Raw genomic sequence first — 20557 nt, 5'->3', positions numbered from 1 at the left:
TATTATAATCCAAAAGGGTATCTAAGTAAAATCACTCTATTTTGTCTTTTTATATATATTAATTTTAAATTACTTTTTTTTGTCCTATTCATTAATTAGTTTTTTGACTTAATTATTTTTAATTTATAAACGGATTTTTTTTTTGTAAATCAATTTTTTGAAATCAATTTTTTATTATATTTTTTTTAATTTTTAAGATTTTTACGCCCGACCTTTTCACGCCTCGTTTTTTTGACGCGCCGTTTTTTCGCCTGGCTTTTTCACGCGTCGTTTTTTCAACGCGCCGTTTTTGCGTTTTACGCCCCGGTTTTTTACGTTAACGTTATTTACGTTTTACGCGCCGGTTTTTTGCGTTTTACGTCCCGGTTTTTTACGTTAACGTTATTTACGTTTTACGCGCCGGTTTTTTGCGTTTTACGTCCCGGTTTTTACGTCAACGTTTTTTTGCGTTTTACACACCGGTTTTTTACGTTAACGTTTTTTTACGTTTTACGCGCCGGTTTTTTACGTTAACGTTATTTACGTTTTACACGCCGGTTTTTTCCGTTTTACGCACCGGTTTTTTACGTCAACGTTTTTTTACGTTTTACGCGCCGGTTTTTTTACGTTTTACGCACCGGTTTTTTTACGTTTTACACGCCGGTTTTTTTACGTTTTACGCACCGGTTTTTTTTACGTTTTACGCACCGGTTTTTTTACGTTTTACGCACCGGTTTTTTACGTCAACGTTTTTTTTACTTTTTATGTTTTTAAATTTTACGTTTTATGTAAAACTTTTTACGTTTTAAGTTTTACGTTAAACTTTTTACGTTTTACTTTTTTAAGTTTTACGGTAAACTTTTTACGTTTTACGTAAAAGTTTACGGTTGAACTTTTTTCCACAAAAACTTTTTTACACGAAAACTTGTTTACGCAAAGACGAACGCACCCATAAATCGCAAAGTCGGTAGGTGTCTCGGATATATTTTTATCGTCATCGACGGGGGAAAGAATATAAAAAACCAACAACAACAACAAAAAAACAAAAGTGTATCTCGAAAAAAAAGGGTTTGGCTCAGATTTTTTCCGATAATTAAAAGGCTGCAAAGTGGGGTTGCGGGTTCAAAAACCTACTCTCCACCATCCTTGCCGTGCCATCGTCATAAAAAAAATACGTTTTTTTTTTTTTTGCATCATCGCCACCCAATCGACCATATCAAAACCTACAGATTCAAAAGAACACAAATCAAAAACCACGAAACCCACCGCCACACCACCAAACCCACTGCCACACCACCACACCCACCGCACATCGGAGCCGCCGGCCTCAAAACCCAACAACGGAGCCGTCGACATCAACCACTGCCACACCACCAAAACCACCGCCTCCTACATTTAAAAAAACTCTATGCACAGTTGAATTAAATGTCCAGACTGCAAATTTAACAAAAAAAACCCATAAAAATCAACATATTAAATTTAAAAAAAATTAACAACAACAACAGAAAAAAAACATAACATATAATATAATCAATTATATATAAACTGGGATGTTGATGAAATCATAGCAGAAACAAATCAAAAACAAACTATCATCACAACCTAAATTACAAAACCAAATGGATTCATCATTTTAGTGTCAAAATAACCCAAATAACACAAATCCATAATTCTTTTAAAACATTCAGCAGTTGATGCCCACATGCAGGTGCCAAAACTAAACAAATTTCAGATTAAAGATTACCTTAAAGTCTTCAACATTGGGGTTAGCATAGATGAAGAAGTAAAACCCAAGACAAACACCAAGAAATCAGAGGTGTCGGTGGTAGGTGGTAGTCGGTGGGTTTATGTGACCGGTGGTGGGTACGGCGGCGATGTGATCGGAAATCAGAGGTGTCGGCGGTAATGGAGAAGGAGGTGGGAGAGGGGATAATCGGTGGTGGTCAGTCGGGGTGGTCACCGCTTTGCAAATAAATCGATCACCACAACCTGAGAAACCCACTTTATGCACCACAAAAACCCACCATTTTTCCCATGACCGTCGGGAGACCATGACCGCCGCCGCTCACAGCGGCGCTGCCGTCGGCCCGTCGCCCATGGTGCCAGTCTTTCTCTCTCTCTCTCTCTCTTCGTGTTCAACCCAGTCGCAATCGCCCATGGTGTCGTCACCGGTGACCAGGGACCTAAGGGGGTGTGGGTGATCGGCCGAAGGTCCGCCGTCGAAACCCACTGTCACCGTTAAATCCTCGCCATCATAGATCTTTGGTTTCAAAAAATCTTGGATTTTTAAGAGAGAGAGGTTTGAGAATAATGGTGATGGTGGTGATCTGGGTATTTAGAAAGAGAGAAGAATGAGTGAAAGATGAAAAAGGATGGTGCTTATCTCAATGTAATGTTAGTCAGAATATTTAAAGAGGAGAGAGAATAGATTTGATAGTTTTTATTAAATGACTATATTACCCTTTTGGGTGTCATTATCTTATTGGTGGAGAATGGTTTTCGCGGTTCTTACAACTGGGGGTGGTTTTCATTTTAGCGGCTCCCTATATATATATATAGGTGATGGATCATGAGAAAACTAGTTTAAATGAGAAAACCAAAAAACTAACTAAAAAAGCCAAAAAAACATACCAAAATTTTTTTTTTCTAAATTTTTATAAAAAATCGGAGGTTTTTATACATGGAAAAAAAATTTCAAAAAAAAAAATACAAAAGAAAGTTTTTTTGTTGTATTGCACATGTGATAGTACATGTGTAGTACACATATAATCACATATAATGCACATGTGCAGTACAATAAAAAAAAAATTTGAAATTTTTGAGAAAAATGCCCGGATAGTCCCTGTGGTTTCGCATTTTTTCACCTATAGTCCCCAACTTTCTAAAACTACCTGAATAGTCCCCAACTTTTCATTTTTTGTTCCCGGATAGTCCCTAGGTCTAACTTCAGTTTGTTTTCTCTGTTAAGTGGGTGTGAAATGACAAAAATACCCTTTCCTTTAAAGGCCAAACCACAGGGACTATCCGGGCATTTTTAGAGAATACATAGTATTCTCCCTCCATCCATCTTCTAATCCTAAAACACAAACAGCCGACTAACAGATCTTCTTTCATTCGCAGGGAGGGAAGGTAAGGTTCAATCAGCCAGCAGGTAAGCTTCGATTAGCCACCATTTCTTCTCTATTACATTTCAATTGTTTTTTCTTATGGTCGTCGGATCGTCTTCGTACCGCGAATTGGATCGGACGAACCAAAACAAAAATCGTGCCATGACCAGCGAATTATGTGACTATGGTATAGAGATTGATACTTGAGTCTTTAATGTTTTTAGTTGCTAACTTTCGGATATATTTTTAGTTCAAATACCCGATTAACCCGAAACCATGATAATAATTAAATAGGCAACCAACGAAGAACAAGAAGCAGAACAAACCATGAACGAACAACAGCAATCACTCCTTGTTCAATCCGCTTCTCATTTCCCACCCCCAGAAGGTCTCGTCTCTCTTTAACCATTTTTAATTTCAATTCTTCAATCCCTAACATTGTCACTTTCAATTTCGCAGGAATCAAGCTATCTTACGGCACAGCCGGATTCAGAGCCGATGCATCCATCCTACAATTGACCGTTTTCAGAATCGGGATACCGGCGACACTCCGGTCTTTAAAAGGCGGCGGTGCCGGAATAACTCGCGTTCAAGATTTAAAGTTCGCCGGAAATTAATTTCGCCGGAAAAGTTCGCCGGAAAGTGTGGTGGTGGGGTTTTTCTCTAAAAATGTAGAAGATGCCCGGATAGTCCCTGTGGTTTGGCCTTTTAAAGGAAAGGGTATTTTTGTCATTTCACACCCACTTAACAGAGAAAACAAACGGAAGTTAGACCCAGGGACTATCCGGGAACAAAAATTGAAAAGTTGGGGACTATTCAGGTAGTTTTAAAAAATTGGGGACTATAGGTGAAAAAATGCGAAACCACAGGGACTATCCGGGCATTTTTCTCGAAATTTTTTTATATATAAAAAGTAGCGATTTTTTTATAAAAAATTGTAAAAAAAATTGGTATGTTTTTTGGCTTTTTTTAGGTTTTTTAGTTAGTTTTCTAGTTTTCTCATTTAGATGTAGTTTTCTCAGGATCCTCTCCCTATATATATGTATAGATAGAGGATCCTGTACATTAATCTGATATTGTGAGAAGGGTGAGAAATATGTGGTGATGACAAGTGTCCTATATCTAAACTAATTCAAAAGGGTGAATTAGTAATTTTCTATTTCTTTCAATTATTTGATTAAAAGATAATTGCCCAAAATAACCGCCACCCTTTATTATAAGAATTCGAATTTAAGAATTAATCTACGAATTTGTGTCATCTCGTTCACCGGTTATTAATTCTGTAGTGTTATATAATTCTGTAGTGCAACCACCATTCAGAAGTGTATAGTGTTCTATATTTTTATATATAGTGTTATATAGTGTTACATGACGTTATATAGTGTTATATAATGGTTTTTGTTGTTATATAATTCTGTAGTGTTATATAATTCTATAGTGCAACCAATAAAAAACACTATATAACACCATCAATTATTAATTCTGTAGTGCAACCATCATTCAGAACTGTATAGTGTTATATATTTTTATATAGTGTTATATAGTGTTACATGGTGTTATATGGTGTTATATGTAACAACTGTCAAGAATCCAGGTATCCGTACAATTAATTAATCTTGATTAATGCTTAATGACTGTGCTGAAATTACAAGTAACTGCATTTTGATTACTGACATACACAAGCATGTGCATCATACATTGTTAAATGTCATACCAATATTGCATGAAAGCTATATTGCCTCAAATGATGCATTAAATACAGTTAGCACAGATTATCTGATAAATCAGGAATATGCTGACAGAGTTCAGTACATAGACATACAGTATGTTGAGACTCAGAATGAGCCAGAAACCAAGTATTACACTAGTATAGAGTGTAGGGAAGTAAGGACCACAAAACAGCATTCTAGGTGATAGTTTAAGTGCCGGAAAGTGCCTAAAACTCACCCAAAGTGCTGAATTTAGCAAAATTCAGCATAAATCAGCTTTTTAACACATTAATATTATGCAGAAATATGGTAAAATGGTCCTGAATGGTTTCCTAAGTGTCGGGAATTAAAAGTGTCACAAAAGGGTACATAAAGAACACTAAACTGTATAGTTTAGCACTTTAACGAATCAGTATCTAACCAAACAACCGGACACTACCCGAAACATCAAAATTTCACTAGAAGCATTGTTTTAATGTTTCCAAGCTAGTTATGATCCCCGAACATCATAACATCTCCTAAAAATATCTAATAACTGAAACATGTAACGAATACTTGAAATTAAACTAGATTACAACTAATTTAGTTTAACCTCTGCTAATACCCCCCCCCCACCTATCTACGGTCCACACATGGCCTATTTGATAGGTTTTATTTAATTATAATATTGGATCATGTCTCCTAGTGTTGAGCATATTATCCAAGAGTTAAAGTGTTAAGATGGTTTATAAAAGGGTATGTTAGATCATAAGCTCATTATCTCACATACACAACACACACTCTTCTTCCCTCCCTCTCGCTCCCTTTCGGCCGCAAACAACAACAACAACATCACCATCATTCATCCAACTTCCATACATTCCATACTCATACAAAGGTGTTAGAAGCAAGATAAGGAAGCTTGGTGGCTTTGGATATTGAAGGACCTCTCTTGTTAGCTTTTATCCACTCACTTTCTACTCTTGATTCATCCCTAGCCTTGTGCTAGTGGTAATGTAACAACTCTCATCAAAATTATTACTTATTATTTTATTTTGTTCAATAGGAAACCCTAATAGAGACCCCCAAGTAATCCTGCATAAACACTAAAAATTTCAGAACAATCGGAATCAGGATTAGGGCCCCTAAAACTCGGGGGGGGGGGGGGGGTAAACCCTAGTTGGTATTATCTCAACAGTTTTACGTGGAAATCGAATTTGAACGAACGACCAACTCACCCAAGCTACTGAGACACGAGGCTACCCTATGGGAGGGTGGTACCCCTCGCGCCACGTGAGGGAGCCATTTTTCCAGTATAAATAGGGGAGGTTGGCACTTGAGTTTCTGCGTTGGTTCGACGTACAAATTCGTTCTGTGCACTGAGATATCGTTCAATTACTACAAAACACACACAATCACTAAACGCTGCCGCGACAAACAGGGTAATAACTCGATCGCTATTACGATTCAATGTCCGATCGATTGAAACTATCCAACGGATGTTTAAGTGCTGCTCAAATTGGGTTTATACTTTGTCATTCGTCGTAAATTCAATGGATGTTTAAGTATTGCACTTTGTCATTCGTCGTGAGGGTTTAATCTCGTGAGTTATCGTAAATGCTGTATTAGTTACTGACCTAGTTTTCGTGTGCACTTTTATTTGAATTTAGGTTAATCAGGCTATAATCAGTAGGCTAAACGCTGCCCGTATAAATCTGAAATGTGAGTCATTCTCTTTTTATCAATCATATTTTACAATACTCCATATTTTCAAAAGTTATAATTACAGGGATTAAGTCGTGGTTATCTTAAATCACTGGCTAGTGGGGTATTGTGCACATTACTAATTTCTCACGGGTTAGGCTAATAAATCCTCACCGTGATAAACGTCATTACTTTGGGAAAGACCCAATAGTGGTATGACCATCGTCAGCAAGTGACAAAGTGCCAGATAAAAATAAGATAGAAGCCATTGTAATCACTCTTATGCTGTAATTTATAACTATGTGTCATTTTATCAAATGAATGATTCACTCAGTATTTCCCCGTTGACAAAAATATTTTTAAAACATGTTTCAGGCGACCTGCTGTAAATCCAGGAAAACGTGCTACGGAGCACTAACAAGCTTGAAGAGGTGGCTCAGTTAAAATGAATAAACATGTTTTAAATAAATCAGGGAATTTCCTAGTAAAATTCCTCTATTGTAAATTATGGGGTTTATCCCGAATTATGAAATAAAATAATCGGGCATTTTAAGTTTTAAAAAGATCCTGTTACAATCTTCTGTTGTCGCATTAATTAAATACCACGGGTTCCTGTCCCGCGGCTCCTGACCGGGTCAAACCGAGGCTGGGCCGTGACAGGAAAAGGTGGTATCAGAGCCACTGATTTAAGCCAATTAAGTATTTAGCAAATACTTAATTATACTGATTGCCATTTTTGTGATTATATGTTTTATTGTTTGAATAATTGTTTACAGTATGAGTAAGCAAAGACTTTCAGACATCTATCGTCAATTAGATAGTGCACCAAAAGATAAAGGATCATCATCCTCAAAACAATCCGTAGATACTGAGGATGGAATATTTGTCCGTAAGGCACAGTTTGAGAATCCACTTTCTCCTAATAAAAGAAGTTTGATTATTAGGAAAAGTCAGGAGAAATGAAAGAAATTACAACCAAAAGAAGTGAAAGTTAATCAGGAAATCCAGGAAATAGGCAATAACCCACCATGGGAAGATGAGTTAGATGAAAAATGGGCAGATCTCTATATGTTAGCCACTGTAGCAGCAAATACTAACCTTTAAACAACCAATACCCGACCCAATATTAGCACCCATATCATCTGCAAGCCAGAAACTCGAAAGAAAATTTTACCCAGTAAATAAATAAGTAAACCCTAGTATGTTTTAATTTTCAGTTGTCCTTTGTATTAAATTAGTCACACGGTATGCAATAAAACTTGAATGTTTATATGAGAAATTTTATTATAAAATTTTAACTTAGCATTTTGTGTGCATTTTTGCATATATGCTAAACAGCATGAATGAGTTATCTGAAGCCCTAGAGAATCTCAATCTTTATCCTGTGAAAATAGAAGTTTCCAAATATTTTACTGGTTACATCGCCGATGTGGAAGAACCTATGGAATTTCGAGCTCCACCTCCGGAGAAACCAAAGCCTTAGAAAAGGAGAAGATTTGTAGGTTGGAGGAAAGTTCGTAGGAGGAAACCAGCAACTAGAAGAGTTCTTAAAATTGAAAATCCCATTGATAAAGGAAAAGGGATCGAGATTGAGGAAAATGCAAGGCAAATAGAAATGGAAATTGGGGAAAATGCTAGGCAAATATGTAAGACACGCTTTTCCGTTTTTATACAATTGCTTACAAGAGTAATTTAAAGACTTTAAAAATAACAACTTTAATACATAATTTTACAAAATTTAGGCATGACCCGTCCGTAAAACGAGTATACCCCTGTTATATCCACAATCAAGACACTAGCATTCTACAAGATACTACTAAAAACTAAAACATCAAGTACTTAAAGGTGTTTTACCAACAAATTGTACAAAAGTATTTTGACCCAAAACATTAACATAAGCTAGCGGAAGCGCTTGGTAAGACATATTTTGATCATGTGCTCGCTCCATTTCGCCGAGTCGCCTAAGTTGAGGATTTACCTACATTTAACAGCAAGAATTTAAAGGTTAGTTATGATACTTATCTCGCATACAACATCAAACATTCTTAATCCATTCATTACACATTTTCATCTTTATACGCATTCGATTACCCAATTAAATGGGTACGGCATACGCTCTCATAATGAGAGTTAAGCATACTACTTTCGACCCGGTATCATCGGGTTAATTGCTTTCCACATAAACCTTTCGTTCTACCCGTACAACGGATTGAACTTCATACATTCATAAATTGCATTCACGTCCATCCATTTTAAATGGATGGCTCCTTATTCTTACTCGACTTGTTCAACTTGAACCAGTCGATTTGCATAACTTGCCATAATCTTTGTTATCTTAACCAAATCCGCAGGGATTTAATATCTACTTATCATCCAACGTAATCTTTAAATTCAAGGGTTATGTTTCGTGATTGTTGATAAAATACAAGTAAAGTTTATATGCCAAGGAACATACCTCGATCTTGTACGCCTCCCGCTTTACTAGTGTTCGAGCTTTCTTCCTTCACGCCTACATTATAACATTCGTTTATTTAGTTAAATCAAATCATTCCATCATTTTCTTTTCATACTACATATATAACCATCTCTTAAGCATTTTATCTAAAACTTGGTGGGCATTGTATTTACAAGTATAAGGTACAAGTATTCATAGCATGGATTTTACTTTGTTAACTTTCTAGTTTAACAAGAATTGGTTAAATTCCTATCTTCCTTTCATCCTATGCTAACTTGTCTAATTTCTCTATCACATACAAGACCATGCATCTATTCACAATTATAAGCATATTATAGACATCATCATGTTCATCAAAATCTTACAACAAGTGGGTATAAACCCTAACCCATTCAAATAATCGAAATCAAATGAAATTCTCAATCTATTATGGATTCCTAACTTACAATTGCACAAGATTTCCACCTAATTTCATGTTTGGGTTAAAACCCACTTTCCACCACTCATCAAAACAGAATTTTCGACTTACCTTTTGATGAACAAGCTTAGATGGTTGAAAATTTGAGTTCATGAATTGGTTTGGGCTCTTATTGTCTTCCTAATCTTGAGATTTTCTGAAAGTTAGGGTTTCCCCCTTTGGTCCTTGCTTCTGGTCGACTACAACACACACCAGTGTGTTTGTTTTTGTGATTTCTCTAGATTAGTAAAACTTATATCACATTTTACAAGTTCAGCCCCTATAGTTATAAGTGTTGATATTTCTCACATTAACTTCCATTCTTGTTGAATTAACATTTCATTCTCTTAACTTGGTTAATTTAATTTTAATCTAATTTACAAATTAGACACTTAAAGTGGCATAAATGTTTAGCATATTTTTGGGGCTTACAAGTCTACCCCCCCTTAAAAGAGGTTTCGTCCCCGAAACCTGGGCAAATAACAAATTTAAACGTGTACATACCAAAAAGGAACGGATAGTGCTTCCTCATTTCATCTTCCGCTTCCCATATGAGTTCTGAACCCTTTCGGTGCTGCCATTGTACTAACACTTGTCTAACGGTTTTGTTGCGGAGATTCTTCACCTTGATGTCTTTAATGGCTATTGGTCTTTCGACATAACTCAACCCCGCGTCCAACTTGATATCATGGAGAGGTACTAATGTTGTTTCACCCGCAAGACACTTTCTCAATTGCGACACGTGGAAGGTATCGTGAATTCCGTCTAGAGCAGGCGGTAGTTCTAACCGATATGCAACCTTTCCAACTCGAGACAAGATTTTAAACGGTCCGATATAACGAGGACTTAACTTACCCCGCTTGCGAAAACGGATTATGCCCTTCCATGGTGATACTTTCAATAGAACATAATCTCCGACCTGAAATTCAATAGGACGCCTTCTCTTGTCTGCATAAGCTTTTTGTCGATCCTGGGCTGCTTTTAATCGAGCTCTAATCAATTCAATCTTTTTGTTACTGCTATTAAATCACTTGGCGCAAGCTCCCTTTGCCCCACTTCACCCCAACATACGGGAGTTCTACATTTCCTCCCGTATAGTAATTCGTAAGGTGCCATTTGAATACCACTATGGTAACTATTGTTATACGAGAATTCCACTAGTGGTAAATGGTCATCCCAACTTCCCCCAAAGTCTAAGGCACACGCTCTCAACATATCGACTAGTGTTTGGATGGTTCTTTCTGACTGGCCGTCAGTCTGAGGGTGGTAAGCAGTGCTAATGTGTAACTTCGTGCCCACGCTCTTATGAAACTTTTGCTAGTAGCGGGAAGTAAATCTAGTGTCCCGATCTGAGACGATTGAGACGGGCACCCCGTGTCGAGATATGATCTCTTTCATATAAATTTCTGCCATCCTCTCAGAAGAGTAAGCTTCTTTGATGGGTAGGAAGTGAGCGCTTTTCGTAAGTCGATCTACGATTACCCATATTGTGTCGTGCCCCTTTTTCGTTCTAGGGAGCTTAGTCACCAAATCGATCGTTAGTTCCTCCCACTTCCATATCGGAATCTCTAAAGGTTGCAATTCCCCATATGGTTTTTGATGCTCCGCTTTTACTTGGGAACATGTTAAGCATTTCACGACATACTTAACAATATCACGTTTCATACCCGGCCACCAATAATTGGTCTTTAAATCTCGGTACATCTTTATAGCCCTGGGGTGGACCGAATATCGTGACTTATGAGCCTCGTCGAGTAGAGCGGTCTTGACTTCGCAGAATCGTGGTATCCAAATTCGGCCGAATCTCGTCTTGAGTCTGGTCGAATTTTCTTCTAGCTTATCGGTTATACCTTTTAACCTTTCTTTCTTTAAGTCTTCCGCTCCAAGCGACTTTATTTGGGAATCGCGTATCGTCTCAAATAATCGTGGTGTAACTATCATCTTCATGGATCTTACTCGAATGGGAGGCGGGTACTCTTTTCGACTTAACGCGTCGACCACCACATTCGCTTTTCCCGGGTGATAAAGGATATCACAATCGTAATCTTTGATAAGTTCTAACCATCTCCGTTGCCTCATATTTAATTCTTTCTACTCAAAGAAATATTTAAGGCTTTTGTGGTCTGAGTAAATTGTGCATTTCGCCCCATATAGATAATGCCTCCAAATCTTTAATGCGAACACTACCGCTGCTAACTCCAAATCGTGTGTCGGGTAATTTACTTCATGCACTTTCAATTGTCGTGAAGCATATGCGATAACCCTTCCCCTTTGCATCAAAACGCAGCCTAAACCCTGGTGTGAAGCGTCTGAATAGACCGTCAGATCTTCAGTCCCATCCGGTAATGTCAAGACCGGGGGACAAGATAGTTTCTCTTTTAGTATTCGAAAGGCTTCCTCCTGTTCTTTACCCCACATAAACTTCTCTTTCTTCCTCGTCAATTTTGTTAAGGGCAAAGCCATCTTCGAAAAATCCTGTATGAACCTTCTGTAGTATCCCGCGAGGCCTAGAAAACTTCTTATCTCAGTCGGGTTCTTTGGGGAAACCCATTTCATTACGGCATCAATCTTTGACGGATCTACTAAGACACCTTCCAAATTAATCACGTAACCCAAAAACTGCACCTCTCTGAGCCAAAAGGCACATTTTGAGAATTTTGCGTAAAGCTTCTCCTTACGGAGAACTCCAAGTACTTCACGCAAGTGCCTTGCATGTTCGGCCTTGCTTCGCGAGTAGACTAGAATATCATCTATGAATACGATCACAGATTTATCTAACATGGGTCGGCATACCCGGTTCATAAGATCCATAAACGCAGCTGGCGCATTCGTTAACCCGAAGGACATGACTAAAAACTCATAATGCCCATACCGGGTTCTGAACGCGGTCTTTGGTATATCTTCTCCCCGTACTCTAACTTGATGGTACCCCGAACGCAGATCTATCTTGGAGAACCAACTGGCCCCTTGTAATTGATCAAAAAGGTCGTCAATTCTAGGTAAAGGGTAGCGGTTCTTTATGGTTAGCTTATTTAATTCCCTATAGTCGATGCACATGCGCATCGACCCGTCTTTCTTCTTAACAAATAAGACAGGTGCTCCCCAAGGCGACACACTCGGGCGTATGAAGCCCTTATCTAGAAGATCTTGTAATTGTGTCATTAATTCGCGCATTTCGGTGGGAGCCAACCTATAGGGAGCCTTTGCAACCGGCTTCGCACCCGGATTCAATTCAATACGAAATTCTATTTCTCGTTCGGGAGGAAGTCCCGGCAATTCCTCCGGAATACATCCGGAAATTCATTCACTATCTCCACGTCTTCAAGCTTAGGGAAACCTTGTTGGGCATCTACCACGTAAGCTAGGTATGCCCTTCCCCCGTTAAGTGTATACTTAGCGGCTTGAACGAGGGTACAAAGTTTCGCTTCCATCCTTCTCTCGCCTTTTACGGTTAATCGTTTTCCACTTGGGGATTGGACATGTATTGTTTTAGTTTCACAGTTAATCCCCGCTTGGTGTCGGGCCATCCAATCCATACCCACTATCATTTTGAATTCCCCCAAAACCATAGGTATGAGGTCGATATTGAATTCTTCATCTTCTATTGTAAACTTGCAATTTCTACAAATCTCGTTTAACATATAAGTCTTACTATCGGCTATATCTACTTCTACAGGCATCGGCATTCGTTCAATCTTAAATGAAGGATGTTGTACGATTTCATTTGAAATAAAAGACATAGTGGCTCCGGTGTCAAACAAAACATGAACTGGCATAGAATTTAATAGAAAGATACCTGAAACAACATTCGGATGAACCTTAGCCTCCTCGGATGTGATTTGGAACATCCTTCCTTTAGCCCTAGAACCCTCTTGCTTTTTATCTTCCTTTTTCGATTCTTGCTGAAGTTTTGGGCATTCCGACTTGATGTGCCCCTTTTCGAAACAGTTGAAGCAAGTCTTCGGGCTATTTGGACATTGATAAGATGAATGTCCCTCCTTACCACATTTGTAACACCCTTTCTTGCCTAACAGACACTCTCCAGTATGAAGTTTTCCACAAGTCTTGCAAGGAGTGATACCACCCTTCGACTTGTCTTTCCTTCCTTGCTCTTGATACTTTCCTTTTTTAGATGGATTCGAACTTGCACCTTTTTCACTTGGTCTCTTTTCACCACGTTCTTCTTGCCTCTTAATTTCAATTTCCCTGTCCTTTGCCAGATTGATAAGCTCATCAAGGGTCTCGCATTTCGAGGGTGTGATAAACTCCCTATATTCCGCCTTTAACACTCCGTAAAAGCGGTTGATCTTCATTCTTTCAGTCTTCATAAAATCCCCATAGAACTTCATCCTATCCATAAAAGTATTAGATATTTCATTGATTGACTCGTTTCTCTGTCGGAGGTGCAAGAAATCCTCCTGAATCTTATCAATAGCTGACTGAGGGCAATGGTATCTCTTAAAGGACTCCTTGAATTCTTGCCAAGTCATCGTTTGGAGTCTATCCTCCCCTATTTCCTTACTATGCGCATCCCACCAATCTTTCGCCTGGAGAGTGAGTTGGCCGGTAGCAAACATTACCTGATCTTCTTTATCACATCGGCTTCGTATAAATACCGCTTCTATCGAAATCCATCGTTGGCATGCGATCGGGTCGATTTTACCATCATACGTTGCGGGATGGCATGCCATGAAGTCTTTATACGTGCACCGTCGTTCTTTGCCTTTACTTTTAGACCCCTCAATTAGTTCTTTCAATTCCTCGATCTTGCTAGTCATCATAGCATCCACGACTCCCAAAACTCGGCTTTCTACTTCTTGAGCTAATCGGGGAAGATTAGCTTGCATAACTCCTTCCGCCACCTCTTCGACTTTGCTATTAAATGCTTCTTGTCTAGTTGTTTCATCATCATCATCATTAACGTTTCTTGTATCGGCCATCTACACATTGTCATATTCATATTTAATACAAATCACAAGCTTTCATTACATCATAATTCATTAGTCCGTGTTTACTTCATTCGCATTCTTATATTTTAGACTTTACTCGCTTTTTAAGCTTTCATCATTCGTTCATGTCATTCGACTCATTACCTTTAACTCGTCCGAGTCCATCCCTTCGTAACTACTATTTGTGGTTACATACATCTATGAGGCCTTATATGGACTTTATGTAATAATTAAATAGGCTTTCAAATAATGCGGAAACTTAAAATGCGAAAAACAATGCAAATCAGCGGGCTGAATTTACGCTAGCCGTCGGCGACGGTAGGGAAGCCCGTCGGCGACGGCTTCTAAAAACGTGCGTCGGGTGAAAAACCCCGTAGACAGTAACTTAGGCCGTCGGCCTAAGTGAGGGCGTCGGCGACAGACAGGTAAGGCGTCGGCGACGGCCTTCCCTTGATCATTTCGCTGCAGATTTCATTTTTTTATGTTTTAATCCTTTTTCGGTCCGTTACCAGCTGCATGGGTTCCGGGACTTCTCATTTTACCCTCCTTATCACCCATAGCCTGCTTGATTCCTTAAACTTATACCGTAACACGCTATACATGCTCATATTAATCAAATTAAAATTTTTACCTCATAGGCGATCTCGAAGCGAGCACACTTTTGCACAAGCCTTCGGTTTGAGTTCAAGCACAATTACTCTTGCTCGAATCCCTCAAACCTAGGCTCTGATACCAACTTGTAAGACCCACTTTTCCGTTTTTATAAAATTGCTTACAAGATTAAATTAAAGACTTTAAAAATAACAACTTTAATACATAATTTTACACAATTTGGGCATGACCCGTCCGTAAAACGAGTATACCCCTGTTATATCCACAATCAAGACACTACCATTCTACATGATACTACTAAAAACTAAAACATCAAGTACTTAAAGGTGTTTTACCAACAAATTGTACAAAAGTATTTTGACCCAAAACATTAACATAAGCTAGCGGAAGCGCTTGGTAAGACATATTTTGATCATGTGCTCGCTCCATTTCGCCAAGTCGCCTAAGTTGAGGATTTACCTACATTTAACAGCAAGACTTTAAAGGTTAGTTATGATACTTATCTCGCATACAACATCAAACATTCTTAATCCATTCGTTACATATTTTCATCCTTATACACATTCGATTACCCAATTAAATGGGTACGGCATACGCTCTCATAATGAGAGTTAAGCATACTACTTTCGACCCGGTATCATCGGGTTAATTGCTTTCCACATAAACCTTTCGTTCTACCTGTACAATGGATTGAACTTCATACATTCATAAATCTCATTCATGTCCATCCATTTTAAATGGATGGCTCCTTATTCTTACTCGACTTGTTCAACTTGAACCGGTCGATTTGCATAACTTGCCATAATCTTTGTTATCTTAACCAAATCCGCAAGGGATTTAATATCTACTTATCATCCAACGTAATCTTTAAATTCAAGGGTTATGTTTCGTGATTGTTGATAAAATACAAGTAAAGTTTATATGCCAAGGAACATACCTCGATCTTGTACGCCTCCCGCTTTACCAGTGTTCGAGCTTTCTTCCTTCACGCCTACATTATAACATTCGTTTACTTAGTTAAATCAAATCATTCCATTATTTTCTCTTCATACCACATATATAACCATCTCTTAAGCATTTTATCAAACACTTGGTGGGCATTGTATTTACAAGCATAAGGTACAAGTATTCATAGCATGGATTTTACTTTGTTAACTTTCTAGTTTAACAAGAATTGGTTAAATTCCTATCTTCCTTTCATCCTATGCTAACTTGTCTAATTTCTCTATCACATACAAGACCATGCATCTATTCACAATTATAAGCATATTATAGACATCATCATGTTCATCAAAATCTTACAACAAGTGGGTATAAACCCTAACCCATTCAAATAATCGAAATCAAATGAAATTCTCAATCTATTATGGATTCCTAACTTACAATTGCACAAGATTTCCACCTAATTTCATGTTTGGGTTAAAACCCACTTTCCACCACTCATCAAAACAGAATTTTCGACTTACCTTTTGATGAACAAGCTTAGATGGTTGAAAATTCGAGTTCATGCATTGGTTTGGGCTCTTATTGTCTTCCTAATCTTGAGATTTTCTAAAAGTTAGGGTTTCCCCCTTTGGTCCTTGCTTCTGGTCGACTACAACACACACCAGTGTGTTTGTTTTTGTGATTTCTCAAGATTAGTAAAACTTATATCACATTTTACAAGTTCAGCCCCTATAGTTATAAGTGTTGATATTTCTCACATTAACTTCCATTCTTGTTGAATTAACATTTCATTCTCTTAACTTGGTTAATTTAATTTTAATCTAATTTACAAATTAGACACTTAAAGTGGCATAAATGTTTAGCATATTTTTGGGGCGTTACAAAATTGAAATGGAAATCGGGGAAAGTTCTAAGCAAGTCGAGGAATTGCCACTACAGGAAGAATTAGATCGCCTACTGGCAAGCTGTGACATCATCAGGCCTATCAATCATAACCTCTTTCCTTATCCTGCTGAAACCCAACTTCCAATAAACTTAGAACCAGCCATTCCAGACCCTCTGATCCACACCCAACCTTTAGGAGAAATGGACGAGTGGTGGACTAACGACTGGCAGTTTCAAAACCTCCTTAATAACCCTTATACCTTTTTCTCTCAATTTGACCCAGAACCTGCACCAAACCCGCCAATGAGTAATGAAAACTTAGCTGAACTCCACCATTTTGGCGAGGAGCTGGTAACTGCAGGGAATAGGATCCGTGAGGTGGGAGAACAAATCTCCTGGAAGTACGACGAGAGGGAACGTCGCTTCTAAAATGCCAGTTGACAAGGGATAGTGTGGTTGGAGGCTGTGTTTGTATAATAACAATAGTAATAAAAATATAAATCTTGTAAAATAACTAAAAATAAAACTTGTGTAAGATAACATGTGTATGGATGCCTAATATGATATAAAAGAAATGGAAGTCGAGAAATCGACAATTTTGGCTATACGTGTGTTGTAAAAATTTGTGTGATTATGTGTAATTGTTCTGTTATTTTTGGTTATTAATTTATGCTAATTATTTATATAAATTAATTATCAGATGGCAAACGCTAGTAATGAACCAGTTAACGAAGTTAATCAATCAGAGCAAAATCAGGAAGGTCAATTTATTACTAGGCAAGATATCGAGAATATCGTTGCTCAGGGGATAGCCAATGCTATTCCAGCAATTCTAGCTGCTGCACAGAAACCTGTTGAACCTTAACAAATTATTCCTAGTAAATGTACTCAAGAAGATAACTTCAATAATAGTGTAAACGGAGGCGGCAACCATACTAATCATGATAATGATCCACGGCAGGCCCCACTCCTTAAGAAAATGAAAGCTACAACGCCTGGTTGCACTTACAAAGAATTTCTTGCTTGTAAACCAGCTGAATTTGCAGGCAATGAAGGGGCGACTGCGGCACTGCGTTGGTTGGAGAAAACCGAAGCAGTAATTATGATAAGTAAATGTGCTGAGGAAGACAAGGTCATATATGCGTCGCATCTTTTTAAAGAAGGGGCGCTAGAATGGTGGAATACGGTACTTCAAGCCAAAGGAAGAAATATGGCTTATGCCATGAATTGGGAAGAATTTAAGCAACTAATGGAAAGAAAATTTTGTCCTGAATATGAAAAGGAACAAATGGCAAATAAGTTCCTGAACCATCGGATGTTGGGGGTAGATTGTCGAGGGTATACTTCAACATTCTTCGAGTATGCGAGAGTGGTACCAACCCTGGCTTCGCCAGAACCAATGCTTATTTCCCGCTATATTTGGGGATTGATTGGCGGAATCCGTAATATCGTTAAAGCTGCGAGACCTCGCACTGTTGACGATGCGGTAGAATTAGCTAACACCCTAACTGACGAACTGGTACGCACAAGTGAAGAAAATCGGAAAAAGGAAGTAGCTCAAAAGATTACCCAAGGATTCCGTGTGGGTAACCGTAATAATTTTTGGAAAAAGGGAACTTGGCAATCTTCCACTGTTCCATTTTGCAATGCCTGTAAAAGGAAGCATTTTGGAAGATGCAAGGGGTATTGCAATTACTGTAAAATTCCAGGACATCAAGAAGAAGAATGCAGGAAGAAGAAAGCCATGGTCTGCTATAATTGTGGAGAGGCTGGACATTTTAGGCCAGACTGCCCAAAGTTGGTCAAACTAGCAGACAACAAAGCCAAGACGGTCGACGGAGTTACTAAGAAGAATGCCAGAGCATTCCAGCTGACCACCCAAGAAGCAGAACTCATTCCAGATGTGATAGCTGGTACGTTCCTAGTGCACAACGTGTATGCAAAAGTATTATTTGACTCTAGTGCAAACCAAAATTTTATCAATACTTCATTCTGCCAAGCTCTTAAATTACCATTAACCAACCTTAGGCAGATTTTTACAATCGAAACGGCATATGGAAATTCTGTTAACATAGCTAAGGTTTTGCGAGAAGGAAAAATAGAACTCTTAGGCCATAAATTTTCTGCGAACCTGTTACCTATGAATTTAGCCGGATTCGATGTAGTGTTAGGAATGGATTGGTTAGTAGCCAACCATGCTCGAATCCTTTGTGACAAGAATTCCGTAGAAATTAGTACCCCCACAGGAGAAGTAATTTCAATTACAGGAGATATACCACGAAAGCCACTGAAATTTATTTCAGTAATGAAGTTGGCCAGTTATTCAAGAAAACAAGAAGTAGTGTATATGATTTCAGTAATCATTAACACGAAAAGTAAGGAACTTAAGGAAATCCCAGTAATCTCAGAATACCCCGATGTATCCCAGAAGAACTACCTGGATTACCACCCGACAGGGAAGTAGAATTTAGGATTCATCTAATTCCTGGAATTACACCGATAGCCAAGGCACCATATCGGTTAGCACCCACAGAAATTCTAGAATTGAAAAAGCAATTAGATGAATTACTAAGTAAAGGTTTTATACAACTTAGTTCATCCCCGTGGGGAGCACCAGTATTGTTCGTGAAAAAGAAAGATGAGTCAATGAGACTGTATTGATTATAGGGAATTGAATAAGGTTACCATTAAGAATCGATACCCATTACCTAGGATTGATGATCTTTTTTATCAACTCCAGGGAGCTAGGTATTTCTCTAAGATAGACTTACGCTTCGGATACCATCAGTTGAAAGTACATGAAGAAGACATACCTAAAACTGCTTTCAGGACTAGGTATGGTCATTATGAGTTTACAGTCATGCCCTTCGGACTAACAAATGCACCTGCAGCATTCATGGACATGATGAATCGGATCTGTAAACCATACTTGGATAAATTTTTAATTGTCTTCATCGACGATATATTTATTTATTCCAAAAGTCAGGATGAACACTGTCAGCACTTGCATGCACTCTTAACTTTGTTAAGAAGGGAAAAGCTTTACGCCAAATTCTCGAAGTGTGAATTTTGGCTACAGGAGGTGCAATTTTTGGGTCATATGGTAAATCACGAAGGTATTCATGTAGATCCCTCCAAAATAGAAGCAATCACCAAAAGGAAGGTTCCGCAATCGGCTACGGAATTTAGAAGTTTTCTAGGGTTAGCCGGATATTATAGGCGATTCATTAAAGATTTTTCTAAGATAGCCGTGCCATTAACTAAGTTAACCTATAAAGCAGTTAAGTTTGAATGGGGATCTAAGCAAGAAGAGGCTTTTAAGATTTTAAAGCAAAAATTGACAAAAGCTCCGATTCTAGCCTTGCCAGAAGGAACGGAAGATTTTGAAGTATACTGTGATGCTTCAAAGCTAGGATTAGGATGTGTGCTAATGCAACGCAAAAAGGTAATTGCTTACGCCTCAAGACAATTGAAAAAGCACGAAGAAAATTATACGACTCATGACTTAGAATTAGGAGCCGTAATATTTGCCCTTAAGATTTGGAGACATTATCTGTATGGAAGTAAGTTTACTGTCTATACGGATCATAAAAGTTTAAGGTATATATTTGAGCAAAAAGAATTAAACATGAGACAAAGGAGATGGATGGAAATCCTAAGTGACTACGACTGTGATATTCAATATCACGAAGGAAAAGCAAATGTAGTCGCAAATGCCTTAAGTCGTAAGTATCATGAAAAGGAAAAGCGAGTCCATGCTCTTAGATTAAATCTAC

At 38.2% G+C, this 20557-nt stretch overlaps 1 long non-coding RNA gene across 1 annotated transcript; it reads right to left on the bottom strand.

Moving 5' to 3' along the window:
* Nucleotides 1-8232: 8232 nt before the first annotated feature.
* Nucleotides 8233-16538, bottom strand: LOC110905909. Its single transcript, XR_004879372.1, has 3 exons — nt 16418-16538; nt 8934-8987; nt 8233-8456 (listed from the first exon to the last, which is right to left on the bottom strand). It is a non-coding gene; the product is annotated as an uncharacterized LOC110905909 (long non-coding RNA).
* Nucleotides 16539-20557: the final 4019 nt, after the last annotated feature.

This window comes from Helianthus annuus, chromosome 14, assembly GCF_002127325.2.
Source record: "Helianthus annuus cultivar XRQ/B chromosome 14, HanXRQr2.0-SUNRISE, whole genome shotgun sequence".
Taxonomy (NCBI): domain Eukaryota; kingdom Viridiplantae; phylum Streptophyta; class Magnoliopsida; order Asterales; family Asteraceae; genus Helianthus; species Helianthus annuus.
Note: the sequence above shows the minus strand (reverse complement) of the source record. Positions and strands in the feature narration are given on the sequence as shown.